Consider the following 23053-nt stretch of genomic DNA (forward strand, 5'->3'; position numbering starts at 1 on the left):
GTCTGTTTGGGACGATGTTACAAATAGTGCCCTGTGCTTACTCGGCTCTCAGTAAACATTTACTGGACGTTGGAATGTGATGGAAACGCCGTCTGAATTAGCCAGCATGCCTGTACGTCACGGACGTATAAATCCTCATCTATTTATTGCTGTTTGTGGTCAGTGGCATGGCTCATGGCTGTGGTGTTGGGCCCTCCTTCATAAAGACTCTATTCAGAGCGGTACCATATGTGGCGAATGAATGGCATGGAAAGAAAGGCTCCTTTTTCTCTTGATGTCTACAAAGTATTTTCTGAAAGTGGATGTAGCCTAAGAGAGTGGCGGGGGTGGGGAGCGTTGAGTCCCAGTGAGCGTGTTGCATTGATTTAAGAGTCTTTCTTTTCTTTCCAAGCCTGTCCTTTTAAGCGATGGGCCACTTGAAAGGTCTTTGAGCATCCTCTGGTCTTTTCCTTTCTGCTGGGCACATAGAGATGTGCTGAACCCACTTTGGCCTGAGGAATTGTTTAAGACCAGAGATTCACCTCCTTTTAATCCTGCAGAGAACTCCCTGATTGCTTTGTCTTCTGAATTGGTGTTTATTTTCCCGAACACTGGCCAGCCTTTTGTAATTTGATCATAAGGGAAAATTCTATTTATTGCGATACTTGGGAAATATACTTGAGGATAGCCTCACATTAGGATGCAGCAACCAGCATGAGTGTCCCTTTTTCTTCTTCATTTGCCCAGCCAGTATACTTTTGCTTTTGGCTAGGGAAAGTTACTGTAGAGACTGTAAACTATGGAAAAGCACAGATACCCAAATAAAACAAAAGAAAACAAAATTTGCCTGCAGAGCACAGCACCTACTGATACTTGTTGTTTTTTCTTTCTTTTCTTTCCTTTGTTTTTGATGGAGTCTGACTCTGTTGCCCAGGCTGGAGTGCAGTGGCATGATCTCGGCTCACTGCAACCTCCACCTCCCAGGTTCAAGTGATCCTCCTGCCTCAGCCTCCCAAGTAGCTGGGATTACACATGCATGCCGCCACGCCCAGCTAATTTTTCCAGTTTTAGTAGATATGAAGTTTCGCCATGTTGGCCAGACTGTTCTCGAACTCCTGACCTCAAGTGATCCACCTGCCTCGACCTCCCGAAGTACTAGGATTGCAGGTGTGAGCCACTGCACCTGGCCTGATAGTTAATGTTTTTTTTATAAGCAATTTTACTGCTGGGCAGGGTAGCTCACGCCTGTAATCCCAATACTTTGGGAGGCTGAGGCAGTGGATCACTTGAGGTTAGGATTTTGTGACCAGCTTGGCCAACATGGCAAAGCCCCATCTCTACTAAAAAAAAATACAAAAATTAGCTGGGGACGGTGGTGGGTGCCTCTACTCCAAGCTACTCAGGTGGCTGAGACGAGAGAATCACTTGAACCCAGAAGGTGGAGAATGCAGTAAGCCGAGATTGTGCCGTTGCACTCTGGCCTTGTGACAGAGCAAGACTCAGCCTCCAAAAAAAAAAAAAAATTATTTTAATTAATTTATTTTTATTTTAATTTATTTATTTATTTTGAGACAGGTTTCTTTCTTTGTTACTCATGCTGGAGTGAAGTGGTGTGATCTCGGCTGACCACAGCCTCTGCTCCTGGGCTCAAGTGATCCTCCCGCCTCAGCCCCCACCCCTAGTAGCTGGGACCACACAGGCATATGCCACCACGGCCTGGCTGTATTTCATATTTTTAGTAGAGAGTTGGTTTCACTATGTTGCCAGGATGGTTTGGAACTCCTGAGCTCAAGTGATTCATCTGTCTTGTCCTTCCAAAGTACTAGGATTACAGACGTGAGCCACTGCATCTGGCCATTTAATTAATTTTTGAGGTGGGATCTCGCTGTGTTGCCCAGGCTGGAGTGTGGTGGCTATTTATAGGCATGATCACAGCTCACTGTAGCCTCAAGCTCCTAGCCTAAAGCCATCCTCCTGCCTCAGTGTCCTGAGTAGCTGGAAGCATGGGCAGGCACCACCACACCTGACTATTGTTAACATTTTCATGTGTACATTTTTGAGCTTTTTAATTTTATCTTTTAAATAATTTTTTCTCCTCAGATCCTTGTTCTGACAAGCTTTTTTTCATGTTTGTAGACATATATTGATGTTTATGACATCAGTGAAATGAAATTGAGATTATACATGAACATAATATTTTGCAATATGACTTTTTCTCTTTAAAAAATGTACATATATATATATATATATATAAAATTATTTTTTTTTTGAGCTGGAGTCTTGCTCTGTTGCCCAGGCTGGAGTGCAGTGGCACGATCTCGGCTCACCACAACCTCTGCCTCCCTCGTTCTGCGATTCTCCTACCTCGGCCTCTCGAGTAGCTAGGACTGCAGGTGCATGCCACCATGCTCGGCTAATTTTTGTATTTTTAGTAGAGACAGGGTTTCACTATGTTGGCCAGGCTGGTCTGGAACTCCTGACCTCAGGTGATCCACCCACCTCAGCCTCCCAAAGTGCTGGGATTACAGATGTGAGCCACTCTGCCCGGTCTGCATTTATTTTTAGTTGTGATAAAATATACATGATGTAGAATTAATCATGTTAATAATTTTTAGGTGTACAGTTTAGTGGTGTTAAGTCCTTAATTCACCTCATTGTACAGCCGTCGCTACCATCCGTTCCCAGAACTCTTCACCTTGCAAAACTGAAATTCTGTACCCATTAAATCATAACTCCCCCTCCTCTCCTTCCACCAGCCCTGGGCATCTACCATTCTACTTTCTGCTTTTATGAATTTGGCTTTTCCAGGTAGTTTATGTAATTGGAACTCTATGGTATTTGTCCTTTTATGACTGGCTTATTTTGTAATGTCCTCAAGGCTTTTTCATGTTGTAACATGAGTCAGAAGATTTTTTTTTCTTTTTCTTTTTTTTTTTTTTTGAGACAGGGTCTTACTCTGTTGCCCAGGCTGGAGTACAGTGGCACGATCTCGGCTCATTGCAACCCCCGTCTCCTGTGTTCAAGGGATTCTCATGCCTCAGCCTCCCACGTGGCTGGGGTGATGACAGGTGCCCACCACCATGCCCGGCTAATTTTTTTTTTTTTTTCTTGAGACAGAGTTTCGCTCTTGTTACCCAGGCTGGAGTGCAATGGCACGATCTCGGCTCACCGCAACCTCCGCCTCATGGGCTCAGGCAATTCTCCTGCCTCAGCCTCCTGAGTAGCTGGGATTACAGGCACACGCCACCATGCCCAGCTAATTCTTTTTGTATTTTTAGTAGAGACGGGGTTTCACCATGTTGACCAGGATAGTCTCGATCTCTTGACCTCGTGATCCACCCGCCTCAGCCTCCCAAAGTGCTGGGATTACAGGCTTGAGCCACCGTGCCCAGCTCTTGAGCCACCGCGCCCGGCCCGGCTAATTTTTAATATTTTATATTTTAGTAGAGACAGGGTTTCACCGTGTTGGCTAGGCTGGTCTTGAACTCCTGACCTCAGGTAATCTGCCTGCCTCGGCCTCCCAAAGTGCTGGGATTACAGGCATGAGCCACTACACCAGCCAGATATTTAATCTTTCAGACTGAATACTATTTCAGTGTATGGGATAGTATGCTTCTCTATTCATCTGTTGGTGGAGGCTTGGTTTGTTTCCACGTTTTGGCTATGGTGAATCAATGTTTCCATGAAGGTGGATGTACAAATACCTCTTTGAGTCCCTGCTTTCATTTTTTTTTTTTTTTTTTTTGGAGAGGAAGTCTCGCTCTGTTGCCAAGCTGGAGTGCAGTGTCGTGATCTCAACTCACCTCAACCTCCGTCTCCCAAGTTGAAGTGATTCTCCTGCCTCAGCCTCCTGAGTAGCTGGTATTACAGCTGCCTGCCACTGCACCCAGCTAATTTTTTGTATTTTTAGTAGAGACGGGGTTTAGCCATATTGGCCAGGCTGGTCTTGAACTCCTGACGTCAGATAATCCTCCTGCCTCGGCCTCCCAAAATGCTAGGATTACAGGCATGAGCCGCTGTGCCTGGCCTCATTTTATTTTTCCCTGCCTATCTTTTTCTTGCAATATTCAAGTCTGTCCTTTCAGTTCTTTTGGGTATATACCCAGATGTGGGATTGTCAGATCATACGCTAATTCTATTTTAGTTTTTTTTTCTTTTTTCTATTTTAATTTTTTAAAGATGGGTCTTGCTGTGTTTCCAAGGCTGAAGTGCAATGGCTACTCTCAGTACGTATCATCTCCAGGCCTTGTTATCCTCCACCTCAGCCTCCCAAGTAGCTGGGACTATAGGCATGTGCCACTGTGCCTCGCAACTATTTTTAATTTATTGAAGAGTTGCCATACCATATGTAGCTATTTCTCCATAAAAAGTATGGCTTTAATTAAAGGCATACTCCATAAGAGTATGGCTTTAATGATTCTCCTGAAATTTAGTTTTTGATGACTGCCTGGTAGTAGTCTGTCATACTATGTGAAAATTTAAGATTGAACATTTGGGTAGTTTTCAATATTTTACAGTAGTAAATAATGCTGTGAGAAACTTTCAAGATTATAAATCTTTGTGCTCACTGCTGAAAATTTATTTGGGATCCATTATTCAATGTGGACTTGCTAGGTTTAAACATTAACAAGGTTTTTGACACATGTTGCTAGGTTACCCTCCAGAGAGTTCTACAGATTGAGCATCCGTAAAATGAAAATCCAAAATTGGAAATGCTCCAACGTCCGACACTTTTTGAGTGCTGACACATCACAAGTGGAGAATTCTACACTTAACACCTTTCCTTTTTGATAGTTCAGTATACACAAACTTTTATACATAAAATTGTTAAGAATATTGTAGGGCTGGGCACGGTGGCTCTCGCCTGTAATCCTAGCACTTTGGGAGGCCGAGGCAGGCGGATCACGAGGTCAAGAGATTGAGACCATCCTGGCAAACATGGTGAAACCCCATCTCTACTAAAAATACAAAAAATTGTCCAGGTGTGGTGGCATGCACCTATAGTCCTAGCTACTCAGGAGGCTGAGGCAGGAGGATTGCTTGAACCCAGGAGGTACAGGTTGCAGTGAGCCGAGATTGTGCTACTGCATTCCAGCCTAGTGATAGAGTGAGACTCTGTTTCTGGGGGGAAAAATATATATATATAATGTATATATACACACACACACACATATATATTATATATATATACATATATGTATACATATATATACACACACACACACACATATATTATATATGTATATATATATATGGTATAGGCTGGGCGCAATGTTTCACGCCTGTAATTCTAGCACTTTGGGAGGCTGAGGCAAGTGAATCACTGATCACCTGAAGTCAGGAGTTGGAGACCAGCTTGGCCAACATGGTGAAACCTCATCTCTACTAAAAATACAAAAATTAGCTGGGTATGGTGGCAGGCGCCTGTAATCCCAGCTACTTGGGAGGCTGAAGCAGGAGAATTCCTTGACCCCGAAATGTGGAGGTTACAGTGAGCCAAGATTGCGCCACTGCACTGCAGCCTGGGCAATAGAGAGACTTGGTCTCAGAAAAAAAAAGCACCAAAAATTGTATAAAATTAGCCTATATACATAGGAAACATAAATAAATTCTATGTTTAGACTTGAGTCCTATCCCCAAGATAACTTCTTTTTCTTATTTATTATTTTTTTTTAAGATGGAGTCTCGCTGTGTCACCCAGGCTGGAGTGCAGTGCTATGATATGGGCTCACTGCAACCTCTGTCTCCTGGGTTCAAGTGGTTCTTCTGTCTCAGCCTCCTGAGTAGCTGGGATTACTGGCGTGCACCACCATACCCAGCAGTTTTTGTATTTTTAGTAGAGATGGGATTTCACTCTGTTGGCCAGGCTGGTCTCAAACTCGTGACCTCAGGTGACCCACCCGCCTCTGCCTCCCAAAGTGTTGGGATTACAGGTGTGAGACACCATACCCAGCCCAAGGTATCTTATTATGTATGTGCAAATACATCAAAATATGAAAAAATCTGAAATCTGAAACCCTTCCAGTCCCAGGCATTTCAAATAAAGGATATTCATGAGACCTTTACCCTCCTATCAGCAGTGGCAGAAATTGCCAGTCTGTATTGTACCTTGGCATATATTGGATATTATTTGCAAAAAAAAAAAAAAATTTTTTTCCTATTTGATAACTATTAACATTATGACAGATTTGCTTTTCCTGTTTCTTTTTGGCTGAAGTATTTTTATTTTCTTATTTTTTACTTTTTTGCTCTGATCTTCTGGCTTCTCAATACTTCTGAGGTATTTTAAAGTGTGTTCTAGACGTCCTGACATTTTATCCTAGATTCTTCAGCATGTATCTCATTAAAACAGGTCATTTTCTTTATTTTAATTCTCCTACATCAAAAAACAGAACATTATCTTACACAATTACCATATCATTATCACACCTAGCAATGGTAACATGTCTCACCATTTGTGTCAAACATGTCGTTTTACAGTTTTACATTTGGTTTGTTTGAACCTGGGTTTGGGAAGATCCATTCATTGATTGTTATATCTCTGAGGCACCCCCACTTCCACCCTACTTTTTTTTTTTTTTTTTTTTTTAAGTGAAAGCAAATCTGTTAAGAAAGTAAAGGAAGGCTGGACAAAGTGGCTCATGTCTGTCATCCAAGCACTTTGGGAGGCCGAGGCGGGCGGATCACCTGAGGCCGGAGTTTAAGACCAGTCTGGCCAACATGGTGAGACCCTGTCTCTACTAAAAATGCAAAACTTAGCTGGGCACGGTGATAGGTGCCTGTAATCCCAGCTACTTTGGAGTCTGAGGCAGGGGAATCTTCTTGAACCTGGGAGGCGAAGGCTGCAGTGAGCTGAGATCGTGCCATTGCACTCCAGCCTGGATGACAGAGCGAGACTCTATCTCAAAAAAAAAAAAAAAGGAAAATGAAGGAATAAAGAATGGCTACTCCATAGGCAGAGTGGCCTCCACCCTACTTTTTAAAGCTGTGGTTTGTTGAAGGATATTGAGTGATTTAAAAAAAGTGATTATTGCCCTATTAATGTCCTTTGCTCTTTTTTATATTGAAGTGTGCATTTTTCTCTTTCGGTGTTGAAAGAACTCTTTATATGTTAAGGCTATTATTCTTTGTCTTATCATTTGTAAATGTTTTTCAGGTGTTTCATTTGCATTCAACTTTGTATGTTTTTAACTTTTTGTGGTCCAATCTGTCACCCTTTAAGTTTTCAGCATTTTCTTTCATGCTTTGGAAGGCATTCCCCATTCTGAGATCAGGTAAATGGTCACCTCTGTTTTTTCCTAGGTCTTTATGGTTTTATTTTTTCACATGTGCTTCTGCATCCAAATGAATTTATTTTTGTGCACAGTATGAGCACGGATCTCAGTTATTTTGTCCCTTAATGTGTAACTGATTGCTTTAGCACTACTTATTGAATAATCCATCTATTTTCCCAATGACTTGAGTTGCTTCAGCATATGTTAAAGACATATGTGAACTTGGGCCTGGTTAGGGACTTTGCATTTATTCTTTCATTAGCCTCTTCAATGTCTTAGCTATTGTAAAATTATGTTTTAATACCTGTCAGTTAAATTTCTCTTTTTTTTAAAGTTTTCGTGCCTCTTTTCTTTGCATATATCACATCACTGGATGAATCTTAACAATTTTGTCAGATTCTCCCCTTTTCCTACTCTCCATGCCCCCATAAAAAAATCTCTTGAGATTTTATGGAGTCCTGTCATATGGAAAGTTAATGGGGAATTTTCATACTCAATCTGCCTACCTGAGAACATGGAATGTTTCTAAATTAATTCAGATAATTTTAAAGGTATCTTTAAATGAATTCCACTTTAAATTTTAAAAAGCTTTGATAATATTTTTAGTGGGATCTTTTCTTATTCTGTCTTCTAACTCAGTATTGTTGGTAGATGGCTGTTAGTTTCTGCGTTTTCTTTTGTAATCTGTCAGCTTACTAAGTTCTTTTTTTTTTTTGAGACCGAGTTTCGCTCTTGTTACCCAGGCTGGATTGCAATGGCGCGATCTCGGCTCACTGCAACCTCCGCCTCCTGGGTTCAGGCAATTCTCCTGCCTCAGCCTCCTGAGCAGTTGGGATTACAGGCACGTGCCACCATGCCCCCTAATGTTTTGTATTTTTAGTAGAGACGGGGTTTCACCATGTTGACCAGATGGTCTTGATCTCTTGACCTCGTGATCCACCCGCCTCGGCCTCCCAAAGTGCTGGGATTACAGGCTTGAGCCACCACACCCTGCCTACTAAGTTCTTTAGTATAGGTTTGCTGAAGTTTCTTTTGGGTTTGATTGGTAGGCCTTTTTTTTTGGGGATGGAGCCTCACTCTGTCACCCAGGCTGGAGTGGAGTGGCATGATCTTGGCTCACTGCAACCTCCACCTCCCGGGTTCAAGCGATTCTCATGTCAGCCTCCTGAGTAGCTGTGATAACAGGTGTCTGCCACCATGCCTGAGTAATTTTTGTGTTTTTAGTAGAGACCAGGTTTCACCATGTTGGCCAGGCCAGGTTGGTCTTGTTCATGATCTCAGGTGATTTGCCTGCCTTGGCCTCCCAAAGTTCTGGGATTACAGGCTTGAGCCACCACACCTGGCGTACTTGGTAGACTTTTATGTGGGTTGTGACACTGATAATTTCTTTAATCCTAAGAGATAATTATATTTCTATTTCCTGTTAGTTGCTTTGCATGAAACTTTCTGTTTTAGTGGTGATGGAGAAATGCTGTTAAGTAAATCACTTCTAGTTGTAAGGTTGGGTGTTAGTAACCTTTTTGCTTTCTTATTCTTTTTATTTTATTTTTGGGCACTTTTCTGACTGGGAATCTTTTTGCTTTGTTAATTGCTGAAGGTTAAAAAAGAAAAGTCGGGAAGGGTACTGAGTGTTTTTGAGACAGGGTCTTGCTTTGTTGTGCAGGCTGGAGTGCAGTGGCATGATTCCCGCTCACTGCGGCCTCTACCTCCCAGGCTTAAGCAATCCTCCCATCTCAGTCTCCAGAGTAGCTGGGACTACAGGTGTTTTACTAACTTACAATTAAAAAAATTTGTTTTGTTTTGTTTTAAGAGGTGGTGTCTTACTATGTTGCCTAGGTTGGTGTTGACTTTTTGTCAAATATCTGTTAAGCAACTATTGGATGATTTTGTGATTTTTCTTCTTTTTTTTTTTGAGATGGAGTCTCACTCTGTCACCAGGTTGGAGTGCAATGTTGCGATCTCTGCTTACTGCAACCTCCGACTCCCTGATTCAAGCTGTTCCCCTGCCTCAGCCTCCCAAGTAGCTGGGATTACAGGTGCCTGCCGCTGGGCCCAGCTAATTTTTGTATTTTTAGTAGAGACGGGGTTTCACTCCGTTGGCCAGGCTGGTCTTAATTTCCTCACCTCATGATCCACCTGCCTTGGCCTCCCAAAATGCTGGGATTACAGGCGTGAGTCACTGCATTGAGCCAATTTTTCATCTTTAAATTATTGTATTAATTTCCATGACTAGGCACAGTGGCTCATGCCTGTAATCTCAGCACTTTGGGAGGCTGAAGCAGAAGGGTCACTTGAGGCCAGTAGTTCAAAACTAGCTGTGGCAGCATAGCAAGACCCTGTCTGTACTAAAAATTAAAAAAAAAAAAAAATTAGCCAGGTGTGATAGTGTATACCTATAGTCCCACCTACTTGGGTGACTGAGGAAGATGGATCACCTAAGTCCCAGAGACTCAGGCTGCAGTGAGCTATTATTATACCACTGTACTCCAGACTGGACAACAGAGTGAGACCCAGTCTCTAGAAAAACTTTTAAAAATTTGATTATATTAATTTCCTAACAGTAATTATTTTAGAGTTTCTAGAATATACATAGTTGCCCAAGAGAGACTGTTCCTTGAAAATTTTGTTAGAATTGTTTGTTAATACTTTATATTGGGGTTTTCCATCTATATTCATTAGTGAGATTTTTCTGTAGCTTTGGTCTATTTTTGTCAGCTTTGGAATCAAGGCCAAGCTAATTTTATAAAGTAAATTGATGTGCTTTCCAACTTTGGGAACAGGCTCTATAACATGGGAATTATCTGTTCCATGAGTACAGCAAAGAGCTCACCCATAAAACCACCTGGGTCTGGCATCTTGCTTTGAAATAATTCTTTGATGATTTTTGTTTTTCAATTTTCCCCCCATAATTACTGGTTTGTTCAGCTTTTTTGTTTCGTCTTGACTCAATTTTGCTAACTCATTTTTTTCAGAGAAAATTGGTTCATGAGAATTTCAAATTTATTACAATAGGATTTTAAATACCATTCTCATTTTTTAAAATGTCTGTAATATTTCTTTAAGTTTTTGCTATTTGTGTTTCCCAGTTTTTTCCTTGAATAACCTAAACATTTTTAATTTTTGCTTTTAAATTTACTTTTCATAGAACAACTTCTTAGATTTGTCAGATATACCATATTTTGTAATATTAATTTCTGTCTTTATTAACTTTTTCTATTTGCCCTACATCTGTTTTATTTATTTACTTATTCAGCCATTTATAGCTTTTCAGATTGAAAGCTTAGTGCACTTACCTTTGTCTTTTTTTTTTTTTTTGAGTTGGAGTTTTTTGTGTTTTTTGCTCTTTTTGCTCAGGCTGGAGTTCAATGGCATGATCTTGGCTGACTGCAACCTCTGCCTCCTGGGTTGTGATTCTCCTGCCTCAGCCTCCTGCCTGTTCTCCGAATAGCTGGTAGCTGGGGTTATCCTGCTAATTTTGTATTTTTAGTAGAGATAGTGTTTCACCATGTTCACCAGGCTGGTCTCGAACTCCTTAACTCAGGTGATCCACCTTCCTCAGTCTCCCGATGTGCTGGGATTACAGGCATGAGCCACTGCATCCGGCCTGTTTGTCTTCATTTTTGTTTAACAATGAAATTATGTTTGCTTTGTACTTGTCTTTGAATTTTTTCCATGGAATATTGAAATTTTTTTCTTTCAATGTAACAGCGAAAGCTCATCTCTACAAAAAACAAAAAATTAGCTAGATGTGGTGGCGTGTGCCTGTGGTCCCAGCTACTCAGGAGGCTGAGGCTGGAGGATTGCTTGAGCCTCGGAGGCTGAGGCTGCAGCGAGTTGTTGTGCCATTCCACTCCTGCCTGGGTGACAGAGCAAGACCCTTTCTCAAAAAAAAAAGAAAAAGAAAAAAGAAAGGACAGCCAGGTGCAGTGGCTTTTATCCGTAATCCTAGCACTTTGGGAGGCTGAGGTAGTAGGATCAGTTGAGCTCAGGAATTTGAGACCAGTCTGGGCAACATAGACCTTATTTCTACAAAAAATAAAATTTGAAAAACTAGCCAGGTGTGGTGTTGTACACCTGTAGTCCCACCTACTTGAGAGGCAGTGGTGGGCGGATTGCTTGAGTATGGGAGATTGAGGCTGCAGTAAGCTGTGATCATGTTGTACGCCAGCCTCGGTGACAGAGCAAAACCCTATTTCAAAAAAAAAAAAAAAAAAAAAAAAGGCTGGGTGCTGTGGCGGCTCACACCTGTAATCCCAGCACTTTGGGAAGCTGACTTGGGCGGATCACCTGAGTTCGAGAGTTCGGGAGACCAGCCTGACCAACATGGAGAAACCCCAACTCTACTAAAAAATACTAAAAAATAGCCAGGCATGGTGATGCATGCCTGTAATCCCAGCTTCGCAGGAGGCTGAGGCAGGAGAATTGCTTGAACCTGGAAGGTGGAGGTTTCAGTGAGCTGAGATTGTGCCATTGCACTCCAGCCTGAGCAAGAAGAACGAAACTCCGTCTCAAAAAAAAAGAAAAAAGAATGCAAACATTTTTAGTGTTACAGCATGAATATGTACATGTGTCCACAGCTGTGTAATCCCCACCCACATCAAGACACAGAACATTTCTAGCATCCCCAGAAGTTCCCCATTGTCCCTTCCAGTTAATTTCTCCTCCCTGAAATAACCACTACTCTCACTTCTATCACTATTGTTTACCTTTGCCTAGTATTGAATTTCATATTAATGAGAACATGCTGTATGTTTTCTTGTGCCTGGCTTTTTGTTTAATACCTTTGAGATTAAAGATATATGACCATGTTTTTGCAGGTGTCAACAGTCTGTCCTTTTTTAAAATAGAGACAGGATCTTGATATATTGCCCAGGCTGGTCTCAAGCAGTCCTCTCACCTTGGCTTCCAAAAATGCTGGGATTACAGGCATGAACCACCATGCCTGGCCTGTCTTTGATTTTTTTTTTTTAACGGAGTTTTGCTCATGTCACCCAGGCTGGAGTGCAATGGTGCAATCTTGGCTCACTACAACCTCTGCCTCCGAGATTCAAGCAATTCTCCTGCCTCAGCCTCCTGAATAGCTGGGATTATAAGCACCCACCACCATGCCTGGCTAATTTTTTTATTTTTAATAGAGATGGGGTTTTGCCATGTTGGCCAGGCTGGTCTCAAACTCCTGACCTCAGGTGATCCACCCGCCTTGGCCTCCCAAAGTGCTGGGATTACAGGCGTGATGAGCCACTGCACCTGGCCATGGCCCGTCTTTGTGTTTGAGTGTAGTATTCTTTTATATGAACACACCGTAATTTATTTCTCCTTTTTCCTGTTGGTAGTTATTTGAGTTGTTTCCAACTTTGGCCATGATGGACAAAGCTGACATAAACACTCTTAGGACATGTATTTTGAAGGACACACACATGCATTTCTATTGGGTATGTACAGATCTAGGAGCTTTGGTTTCTAGAGTGGATGTATGCTTAGCTTTAGTAGACACCATCAGTTTTCTAGTGTTATACCAATTTGCCATCCCATAAATTTTACTTTGCTCTGGTCGTTTGTAATTACTGTTGTGATTTTATTTTCGAGCCCAGAGTTATTTAAGTGGATGTCTTCCATGTTTTCCAGTGGTTATATTGTTTGTGGTATTGGTTGTAGTTATTGCTGCTGTTGCTGGCACCAGCCGTAGCACGTTGTGCATGTAGCTGGGTTGGGTAGCAGCCAAATCAGAACTGAGTCTGTTGGAAAATGTGGATTGCAACAGGGCAGTGGGCTTTTTCTTAGAAAAACAGATCTTTTAAGATGACAGTGGCATAGCCTATGTACCTAACTTTCTGGCAATGTTCATAAAGTCTCTATTTAGAGCAAGGTTATTTCTGGTAATTGTAAATCTTCCAGAAGATGGGGAGGTTTGAATCTAAGAGATGGACCACAAAGACCCTGTTTCCTGATGTGAGACCGTCTTACCTAAAGGGAAGGGAGTCCTAAGTTTGTTTCAGAAGAGAATTCTAGGATGAGACAAATGCAGAAGTGTTGAGGATGGGCAGGCTCGGTGGCTCGTGTTTATAATCCCAGCACTTTGGGAGGCCATGACAGGTGGATCACCTGAGGTCAGGAGTTTGAGACCAGCCTGGCCGACATGGTGAAATCCCACCCCGTCTCTACTAAAAATACAAAAAATTAGCCAGATGTGGTGGTACACTTCTGTAATCTTAGCTACTTAGGAGGCTGAGGCAGGAGAATAGCTTGAACCCAGGAAGCAGAGGTTGCAGTGAGCTGAGATTGCACCATTGCACTCCAGCCTGGTTGACAAGAGCAAAACTCTGTCTCAAAAGGAAAGAGAGAGAGGAGAGGAGAGGGACAGACAGAGAAAGAAAGAAGAGAAAGAAGCTTTGAGGGTGGTGGAGTGGGGAAACTATCCTTAACATGGGACATTTCAGCCCTGTGGTCCTGTCCCCCAACTCTTGGTGTGGAACCGCTGGGCTGAAAATGTTTTTAGAGTGGTGTCTAGTCGCGAATACAGTTGTGTAGGGTAAGTGGGTCACCGTGTGTTGGGTACCTCCTCTCACTGTGGCCTAATCTTCCTGCAGCATCTTTTCCTGGGGAAGGATCTGATGGAAGTGGTTGCCCTAACAGATATTCTCCTCCTCCACACACATTGTTCATTCTTTCATTTGCTCCCCTGCTTCCCCGGATTGACTGGGACATTGGCTGGGAAACTCAGCTGGCTGTTTTCTCCTCTCTTTGGCAGAGGGATGCTGTAATGCAGGGTTTCACTCAAGTCCTGCAGTTTCAGATGGTCAGCGTGGGCCGACTCTCTCTGTGGGGACATTGCCCTGGCCATGGCTGCAAAGAGGACTTGACCAAAAGTGCTGGTTTGGTTTTTTTCTTTTTTTTTTTTTTTTGAGACAGAGTCTCACTCTGTCACCCAGGCTGGAGTGCAGTGGCATGATCTCAGCTCACTGCAACCTCTACTTCCTGGGTTCAAATGATTCTTCTGCCTCGGCCTCCCGAAAAGCTGGGATTACAGACATGCACCACCATGCCTGGCTAATTTTTGTATTTTTTTTTTTTTAGTAGAGATAGGGTTTTACCATGCTGGCCAGGCTGGTCTCCAACTCCCAACCTCATGATCCGCCCCCCTCCACCTCCCAAAGAGCTGGGATTATAGGCATGTAACCTCTGCGCCCGGCTGGTTTTGTTCTTAAAGGTTGTTATAGTCATCTCTGGGTAGAACCCAGTTTTTGATGTTGCCAATTGAGTTTTTAACATCTTTTAATTTTTATTTTATTTTATTTATTTATTTTTTTTTATAAGAGATGGGGTCTCGTTATGTTGCCTAGGCTGGAGTGCAGTGGCTGTTCACAGGCGCGATCCCACTACTGATCAGCACGGGAGTTTTGACCTGCTCGGTTTCTAACCTGGGCCGGTTCACCCCTCCTTAGGCAACCTCGTGGTCTCCCGCTCCCGGGAGGTCACCATATTGATGCCGAAATTAGTGCGGACACCCGATCGGCATAGCACACTACAGCCCAGCATTCCTGGGCCCAGGCGATCCTCCCACCTCAGCCTCCCGAGTAGCTGGGACTATGGGCACAGGCCGCCATGCCTGGCACCGTCTTATTAGAGGAAACTTTTTTTTTTTTGAGAGGGAGTCTTGCTCTGTTGCCCAGACTGGAGTGCAGTGGCTCAGTCTCGGCTCACTGCAACCTCCAGGATCTCATGCAAGATGCAGTATTTAGTTGTCTTGTCTCTTCAAATCTGGATCAGTTCCTTAGGGTATTTATATCTTTCACGACATTGGCATTGTTGAAAAGTACAGACCTTTTTTTTTTTTTTGAGATGGAGTCTTGCTCTGTTGCCCAGGCTGGAGTACAATGACATGATCTTGGCTCACTGCAACCTCCGCCTCCCGGGTTCAAGGGATTCTTCTGCCTCAGCCTCCCAAGTAGCTGGGATTACAGGTACCCGCCATCATGCCCAGCTAATTTTGTAGAGACAGGGTTTCACCATGTTGGCCAGGCTGGTCTTAAACTCTTGATCTCAGGTAATCCACCTGCCTCTGCCTCCCAAAGTGCTAAGATCACAAGTGTGAGCCACTCCACCCAGCCCCTGCCCCCCTTTTTTTCTTTTTTAATTGAGACAGAGACTTGCTCTGTCACCCAGGCTGGAGTGCAGTGGTGTGAATGTGGCTCACTGCAGCCTCTATCTCCTGGGCTCAAGCAATCCTCCTACTTCAGCCTCTCAAGTAGTTGGGACCACAGGTGTGTGCCACCCTGTCCAGCTAATTTTTAAAAATTATTTGACAGACTCCCTCAACTTGGGGCCATCTGCTGTTTTCTCATGGTTAGATTCAGAGTACATATTTTTTTTTTTAAAAGACAGGATTTCACCATGTTGGTCTGGCTGATCTTGAACTCCAGACCTTAGGTGATCTGCCTGCCTTGACCTCCAAAGTGCTTGGATTAGAGGCGTGAGCCACCACGCCTGGGCCAGAGTACATTCTTGGCAGGAACACCCAGGAGTGACTTTGTGTCCTTCTCAGTGCAGCATATCTGGAGGCAGGTGACTCAGCTTGTTTTTATTATTGATGACATTAATTTTCTTCACTTAGGGTGCTGTCTGCCAGGTTTTTCCACTGCGAAATTACTGTTTCCCCTGGACAATGGAAAGGTATTATAGCTAGACACGGTGGCTTATGCCTGTAATCCCAACACTTTGGGAGGCTGAGGCAGGCGGATCACCTAAGGTTGGGAGTTCGAGACCAGCCTGACCAATGTGGAGAAACCCCGTCTCTACTAAAAATAGAAAATTAGCTGGACGTGGTGCTGCATACCTGTAATTCCAGCTACTTGGGAGGCTGAGTTAGGAGAATAGCTTGAACCCAGGAGGCGGAGGTTGCAGTGAGCTGAGATTGAGGCATTGCACTCCAGCCTGGGCAACAAGAGCAAAACTCTGTCTCAAAAAACAGAAAAGAAAAGGTATTGCAGTTTATGGGAAGATACTTTGAGACTATGTAAGCATCTATTCCTCATCACACCTTCACCTGCTAGTTTCTGCATCCAATGATTTTACTCTGATGCCTACGTATTTTTATTTTTGAATTCCATCCTTCCTTCTGCATTTATTATTGCATTGTACTGCAAGGAAGAGCTTTCCCTTTTCCTGTATACATGCACATAGGTATATATTATTAGCTTCTACTCATGGATTCGTATTTCATTCCATAGGTTATAACTTATTTCTGGTATAATTTATTTTTTTTGAGACAGAGTCTTGCTCTGTCACCCAGGCTGGAGTGTAGTAGTGGAATCTCGACTTCCTGGGTTCAAGCGATCCTCCCCTCTCAGCCTCCAGAGTAGCTGGGACTACAGGTGTGTGCCACCACAGCTGGCTAATTTTTTTTCCCTTTTTTTCTTTTTTCTTTTCTGAAAGTCTTAAACTACCATGTTTTTTTTTTGGTATTTTTGTAGAGACAGGGTTTCACCATGTTGCCCAAGCTGTTCTGAAACTTCTGGGCTCTAGTAATCCTTCCACCTTGGCCTCCCAAAGTGCAGGGATTACAGCTGTGAGCCCCTGTGCCTTGCCTCTGGTGTTATTTTGATGTTAAAATAAAATAACATCTGGCTTGGCCAGTGGCCGCCTCATCAAGCTCACTGCTATGTCTTTTCACATGTCCCCATCATATATTTTTGTCCCAATGTAATCCAATATAAATAAAATTTACTATGTGATAAAGATGGCATTTAAAATCAAAAAAGAAAGGCAAACAAGTGGCATTAGGGTCATCAGCTAACCCAGTGGTTTTTGAAGTGTGATCCTGAGGTCAGCGGCATAGACATCTCAGGAAATACGTCAGATCTGAAAATTCTCAGGCCAACAAGCCCTTGAGAGGATTTGGACACACACTCATTTGAGAACCACTAAGCTAACTTGGGAGAAAATAAAGTCAGGTACCTTCCATACCCAAACGTGGGGCCATTTTTGTTCTTTTGGTTTTTTTGTTAAGACAGGGTCTCGCTTTGTTGTCCAGTCTGGAGTGCAGTGGTGTGATCAAAGCTCCCTGTAGCCTCGAACTCCTGGGCTCAAGCGATCCTCTTGCCTTAGCCTCCGGAGTTGCTGGAACTACAGGTGTGTGGCCCTGTGCCCAGCTTCTGTATCTGTATAATTAAACACTGTGAATTTGTGCTGAGGCCTCGAATCCTAACTCAGCTCCACAGGGCTCTTCCTAACCTTCCTCTACTCCCATGAGAAGCCTGGCACTCATCACTATTCACATATTTACAAAATCTTTCACATCTGTAATCCACAGAAGATGATTTGAGAATTGCTGTACCAGGCCGGGCGCGGTGGCTCAAGCCTGTAATCCCAGCACTTTGGGAGGCCGAGGCGGGTGGATCACGAGGTCGAAAGATCGAGACCATCCTGGTCAACATGGTGGAACCCCGTCTCTACTAAAAATACAAAAAAAACAAAAAAACAAAAAACTAGCTGGGCGTGGTGGCGCATGCCTGTAATCCCAGCTACTTAGGAGGCTGAGGCAGGAGAATTGCCTGAGCCCAGGAGGCGGAGGTTGCGGTGAGCCGAGATCGCGCCATTGCACTCCAGCCTGGGTAACAAGAGCGAAACTCCCGTCTCAAAAAAAAAAAAAAAAAAAAAAGAGAATTGCTGTACCCACACCGCCATGAAAGGTGAAGTTGACTTTGAAAAGCTCCGTACTTTATGTTGTCCACGTTCTGTGTGTGTTTCTTCTCTTTCCCCATGTGTGTCTACCAGATTCAAAAAGAGAAAGAAAAAGAAACAACTCCCTATTTATTTAAAAATCTTTTAAGCAGAGGGCTGTTATAGCATTTTATGTTCGAAGAACAGATAGGCCAGTCATGAGCGGTGGGCCTCCTCCCTCATTGCTCTGTGAGGATGGAGCGTTCTGGTGGATGGGCTGTGGTCTTGAGCAGCTGTGCCCGACAGACAGTGTACGCATTTATTTTAAAGTCAACACAGCACTGTTTTTCCAGTATTTCAGCTGGAAGATAAATGCAACTACTGAACGCTGGAACTTGAGTCAGAGGGAGAAGAGAAGAAATTTTTTAAAAGTTGCTCTTCAGTTAAAAACAATTTTAAATTTATTTCTATTATTAGTTTTTTTTTTTTTTTTTTTTTTTTTTGAGACGGAGTTTCGCCCTTGTTACCCAGGCTGGAGTGCAATGGCGCAATCTCGGCTCACCGCAACCTCCGCCTCCTGGGCTCAGGCAATTCTCCTTCCTCAGCCTCCTGAGTAGCTGGGATTATAGGCACGTGCCACCATGCCCAGCTAATTTTTTGCACTTTTAGTAGAGACAGGGTTTCACCATGTTGACCAGGATGGTCTCGATCTCTCGACCTCGTGATCCACCCGCCTCGGCCTCCCAAAGTGCTGGGATTACAGGCTTGAGCCACCGCGCCCGGCCTATTATTAGTTTTTTTTAAAATTTATTTTATTTTTTTGAGATGGAGTCTCACTCTGTTGCCCAGGCTGGAGTGTAGTGGCACGATCTTGGCTCACTGCAACCTCTGCCTCTTGGGTTCAAGTGATTCTCCTGTCTCAGCCTCCTGAGTACCTGGGGATACAGGCATGAGCCACCACGCCCGGCTAATTTTTGTATTTTTAGTAGAGTCAGGGTTTCACCATGCTGGCCAGGCTGATCTCGAACTCCTGACCTCAGGTGATCCGCCTGCCTCAGCCACCCAAAGTGTTGGGATTACAGGCGTAAGCCACTGCACTTGGCCTAATTTTTATTAGTTTTTTTAGAGACAGTGTCTTTCTCTGCCGCTTAGGCTAGGGTACAGTGGCTCCATCATAGCTCACTGTAACCTTGAACTTCTGGGTGTAGGCTGTAGATCATGGAGTGAACTATGATCATGCCACTATATTCCAGCCTGGGCGACAGAGTGAGACTCTGTCTCTCTTTATTTTTATTTTTTAAAAAGGCAGTAGAATCATACGTACTGTATATATGGCCTCAACAAACATTCCTGATTTCCTTTCTCTTCTTTTTTTCTTTAGTAGCTGAGACTCTGGGAGCGCACCACCACACCAGGATAATTTTGAAATTTCTTGTAGAGTGAAGGTCTTACTATGTTTCCCAGGCTGGCAATTTGAAACTTAAATTGGAGAAATTACTCACCATTCTTCAGCTGAGGAGATGGCAAGGGACAAAAGTGAAAGGCAGCTACAGAGCCTGGTGCCTTGAATAGGTTTCATGGTCGAAACTGCTAACCCAGTCCGGTATACCCGGGTAGTTAGTTTTTCAACCTGGTAAACCTTTAAAACCTAGTTATTTCAATCTGGTGGAATAATCACAATAATACTAGATTCTGAGAGTTTTTCTCTTGCTCCCGGAATTGAAAATTATTATAAATCTTTTTTATGACTGTAAAAGCTATGTAAAATTTCTTATGTATATTTTACCACAATTAAAAACAATTACTTAGCCCAGTACAGTGGTTCATGCCTATAATCTCAGCATTTTGCAGACTGAGGTGGGAGGATGACTTGAAGCCAAGATTGCAAGACACATCTGGGCAACATAACAAGACCCCTGCTCTATTAAAAAAAATGTGTATATGTATGAATATGTAACACATATACATATGCATATATACCCATACATACATATACGCATGTATAGACACACACACACACACACATACACACACACACACACACATATATGGATAGACTTATTTATTCTTCCTCCACACCTTCAAGATAGATTGTGGTCCCTTCCCCTTTGATGAAGAAATGGAGGCAGAGCAATGCAATGTACCTTGCCCAAAGTTATCCTCTAAGGAGTTTGCAGAGTTAGGATTTAAGCCAGGTCTTTGTTCATAGAGCCTCTGCCTATAACCTCTGTACATTCTGCCTTCCAAGGAAGAAGGTTAAAGTCACTTGGAATTCTATTATTCAGACCTAATCCAGTTAATATTTTGTAATATAGCCATTGTGTTGGGGGCCTATAATCATATTTGTATGTAAGCCTTTTTTCCCCACAAATGGGAACTCTTTATACATGTTTCTTTGTAACTTGATTTTATATCCAGTTTTTTCCATATTAGTAAAACTAGGTCAGTTTTAATGGCTGCAGTAATGGGTGGTTTTTTTCTTTTTTTTTTGAGACGGAGTCTCACTCTTGGCTCACTGTAAACTCTGCTTCTCGGGTTCAAGGAATTCTCTGCCTCAGCCTCCCGAGTGGCTAGGATTACAGGCACCCACCACCATGCCTAGCTAATTTTTGTATTTTTTTTTTTTTTTTTTTTTTTTTTTTTGAGACGGAGTTTTGTTCTTGTTTCCCAGGCTGGAGTGCAATGGCGCGATCTCGGCTCATTGCAACCTCCACCTCCTGGGTTCAGGCAATTCTCCTGCCTCAGTCTCCCGAGTAGCTGGGATTACAGGCACGTGCCACCATGCCCGGCTAATTTTTTGTATTTTTAGTAGAGACGGGGTTTCACCCTGTTGACGGGGTTGGTCTCGATCTCTCGACCTCGTGATCCACCCGCCTCGGCCTCCCAAAGTGCTGGGATTACAGGCTTGAGCCACCGCGCCCGGCTAATTTTTGTATTTTTTAGTAGAGATGGGGTTTCACCATCTTGGCCAGGCTGGTCTTGAACTCCTGACCTTGTGATCCACCCACCTTGGCCTCCCAAAGTGCTGGGATTACAGGCATGCGCCACCACGCCCAGCCTTGCTTTGTTTTTTTTTTTTTTGAGACGGAGTTTCGCTCTTGTTACCCAGGCTGGAGTGCAATGGCGCGATCTCGGCTCACCGCAACCTCCGCCTCCTGGGTTCAGGCAATTCTCCTGCCTTAGCCTCCTGAGTAGCTGGGATTACAGGCATGCGCCACCATGCCCAGCTATTTTTTAGATTTTTAGTAGAGACAGGGTTTCACCACGTTGACCAGGATGGTCTCGATCTCTTGACCTCGTGATCCACCTGCCTCGGCCTCCCAAAGTGCTGGGATTACAGGCTTGAGCCACCGCGCCCGGCCATCACCTTGCTTTGTTTTTTGGGACAAAGTCTCACTCTGTCATCCAGGCTGGAGTGCTGTGGTTCGATCTTGGCTCACTGCAGCCTTGATCCCGTGGGCTCAAGCGATTCTCCTATCTGAGCCTCCCAAATAGCTGTGACTACAGACGTGTACCACCATGCTCAGCTAATTTTTGTAGTTTTAGTAGAGACAGGGTTTCACCATGTTGGCCAGGCTGGTCTGGAACTCCTGATCTCAGGTGATCTGCCTGCATCGACCTCCCAAAGTGCTGGTATTACAGGTGTGAGCTACTGCGCCCAGCCAGGTGCTTTGTTTTTGTTTTGTATGTATGCACCCACAGTTTAACCAATCTTTCATTCTTGGCCATTTCTTGTTTTTTACAATTATGAGCAGCACTTTCTGTTAAACTCTTTTTTTTGGAGACGGAGTTTCGCTCTTGTTACCCAGGCTGGAGTGCAATGGTGCAATCTCAGCTCACCGCAGCCTCCACCTCCTGAGTTCAAGCAGTTTTGCCTCAGCCTCCTGAGTAGCTGGGATTACAGGCACGCACCACCATGCCCAGCTAATTTTTTGTATTTTTAGTAGAGACAGGGTTTCACCATGTTGACCAGTTGGTCTCAATCTCTTGACCTCGTGATCCGCCCGCCTTGGCCTCCCAAAGTGCTGGGATTACAGGCTTGAGCCAACACGCCGGGCTGGCTTTTTTTTTTTTTTTTTTTTTAAGAGATGAAGTCTTGCTGTGTCCCTTAGGGGCATGATCACAGCTCGTTGCAGCTTTGACCTCCCAGGCTTAAGTGGTCCTCTCTCCTCAGCCTCCCGAGTAGCTGAGATTATAGGCTTGTGCCACTATGCTTGGCTAATTTTTGCATTTCCTCCTGCCTTGGCCTCCCAAAGTGTGGTGATTACAGGTGTTAGCCATGGTGCCCAGCCTAAATTTTTGTAGTTATCTTTGTGCATCTGTTTTTTTTCCTATGGTAAATTCCTAGGCACACAGTCACTGGGTCAGAAGGCGGGTATGTTTGAAGTTTTTGTTGCCTCCTGGCTGTGTCCATGGCAGAGTCTGGACCAATTTATACGCTGTAAGGGTGCCGCATACCTGTTTCCCTGTATCTCCAACAGCACTGGGTGTTGTCAGTCTTTTTAATTTACCTTAGTCTGTTAGGCAAAGTGATTTCTCTTTGTTATTTTATTTTATATTTATTTTATTTTTTCAGACAGAGTCTCACTCTGTTGCCCAGGCTGGAGTGCAGCAGCGTGATCTTGACTCACTGCAACCTCTGCCTCCTGGGTTCAAGTGATTCTCCTGCCTCAGCCTCCTGAGTAGCTGGGATTACAGGCACACACCGCCATGCCTGGCTAATTATTGAATGTTCAATAGAGACTGGGTTTCACCATGTTGACCAGGCTGGTCTTGGACACCTGGCTTCAAGTGATCTGCTTACCTCATCTCCCCAAAGTACTGGGATTACAGGCATGAGCCATGGCGCTTGGCCACCTTTTCTTCTTGAGGAACCTCCAGTGAGGTGTCTGACCTGCTGCCCTGCCGCAGTTGCTTGTCCCAGGGTCGCCAGTGACCTCTGTGTTGCTAAACCCAGTGGTCACTTCTCAAGCTGCAATCACTGGCCTTGCAGATTGGATACCATGAATCAATCCTTCCTGCTTGACATATGTTCTGCCTTGGTGTTCAGGGCGCCATACTCTGTGGGTTTTCTGTCCATCTCTCTGGTCACTCCCATTCAGTCCCCCTTGCTAGTTTTCCTCTTCACCAGTCTGCAAACA

At 43.8% G+C, this 23053-nt stretch overlaps 1 protein-coding gene across 2 annotated transcripts in view; it reads left to right on the forward strand.

Annotated features, from left to right (window-relative positions):
• The window catches only part of WWP2 (WW domain containing E3 ubiquitin protein ligase 2), a 180571-nt gene that overhangs the window by 38014 nt on the left and 119504 nt on the right, over positions 1–23053 (forward strand). The gene's annotated exons all lie outside the window — the stretch shown is intronic.

The sequence above is a fragment of the Saimiri boliviensis genome, chromosome 1 (genome assembly GCF_048565385.1).
Source record: "Saimiri boliviensis isolate mSaiBol1 chromosome 1, mSaiBol1.pri, whole genome shotgun sequence".
Taxonomy (NCBI): Eukaryota; Metazoa; Chordata; class Mammalia; order Primates; family Cebidae; genus Saimiri; species Saimiri boliviensis.